The sequence below is a fragment of the Teleopsis dalmanni genome, chromosome 1 (assembly GCF_002237135.1).
Source record: "Teleopsis dalmanni isolate 2A chromosome 1, ASM223713v2, whole genome shotgun sequence".
NCBI classification, from domain to species: Eukaryota; Metazoa; Arthropoda; class Insecta; order Diptera; family Diopsidae; genus Teleopsis; species Teleopsis dalmanni.
This window is the reverse complement of record NC_051846.1, coordinates 164,767,372-164,769,216: the sequence shown is the minus strand read 5'-3', so window position 1 is coordinate 164,769,216 and position 1,845 is coordinate 164,767,372.

The following is a 1,845-nucleotide window of genomic DNA, read 5'->3' as shown; positions in this document are numbered from 1 at the left end:
CCATATAACTAAATACATTTTATTTTTTGTGATTGATGAGGTGGAATGCTTAATGCACCATACGAACTAAAACACACAATATTTTTTTCGACTTTCAGAACTACTAATGATAGATCTATTATTATTTTATAAAGTTCTAATATAACTATATAGTAATTTATACAAGGAAATCCTAAATACCATTATTGCATACGGGGAAAATCTCTTATAAGTTGGCTATTCATGGCAAATGCTTCTTGTAGAACCTGGTTCCCACTCTTGACGCAAATTGAAAAGTCTCCGGAACTAAAGTTTGAGAAAGTTTTCTAGTAGTTAAAATTTTAAACTACACGATCTAGAAGACAACATATGAAAATACACAGAATCATGTACCAAGCGCTGTTTCGGGGTGACATTCCTGTTTTTCTTTTCATTTTTGAACAAGTGCGGTCTTATAGTGATACGAGTCCATAAACCGTATAATACTACACATTGTTCATTGTACTACCGAAAAAACTAGAAGCAGGCTTCATAGACTATTTATGTAAAAATGCCACCTTTTTTAATCAAAAACTTATATATTTCACATTGTATTATATTACATATAAAAGTATAAAATCAATACTAATGACTGTAAAATATATTTCAGTAAATGTTAAAAATATAATTATTCTTCTTAAAACTGATATCAATATATTTCAGTTAAAGTAGATTACTTAAACATTTATAAAAATGACACTACGAAGCTATGTCCATATCTCTTTGTCTACATATGTATAATATATTGCTTAAGTAATCCTCTGTTCTGACGTTCCTCAAAGGGGTCATTTGTTCATAAAAAATGTAAGGTGTTAACATACAATGTGTTTCGGTAATTTTCACAGCTACTCAGTTACATGTATTTTAATGTCCTTTTCATGTTAATTTGTTAAAATAACATATGTTTAAAATCCCCTGAGTAAATGGTCATACTGCAAATTCAACACAAATCCTTAAGTCCAGTGACACTGAGTCGACAAATTTTATTTTATTACGAAATTAAACCAAATATCCGACACCACCGAGAGAAATTTAAAAAATATTATTTTTTTAAATAAATTTTTACATATTTCTGAATTAGGGAAACATTATTTCACTTTTAAAATAATAAAAAATATAAACTCTACAATGGATATTTTGTTTTATTAAATCAATGCATAACTATAAAGCACTTTACTGGATAAAATAATCTATAGCATTATAGTAAAGATGTACATAAATTCATAAATCTTTTGAAGTCAATTTTTTTTTGTTATTAATTGATAACTGATATGTTATGATAGGTCAAAAAAAAACCTCTTTTTGTTGTGATAGGCAACCAACGGAAATAAATTTTTGAAAATATCATACACCTCTTCGATAAATATAGCTGATACCTACTAGCTTAGAAAAAGTATTTATCATTCTTATATACATATAGATGCGTGCAATTGGCCGTTGAATTGGTCTAAGTGTTATCTACTCAACATTTAATAGGTGTGCATCTAGCTTATATACTGCGATCGAGCGCACTATTTTCAGCTGGACTAAGCTACGTTTCTAACTGGTATTGCTATAGACCCTGTAGATCATTTCGAAAATTTATACATCAATTCATATTACCGCAAGAACAAAATATGGGTAGTTTTATAATTCGATGGCTTTTGCATGTCCCGCGTACTAATATCAAAACCAACACTTCTTCTGTTAACTAGAATCTGTTAGTAAGTAGCTGAAAAATTTTGAACCCTTTCGCGTAGTGACGTTAAATCTAATACTGCTCCTGTTAACTACAATCTATCAGTAAATTACTACAAAATTTTAAGCTGGCTATAAAACTATGAGTCA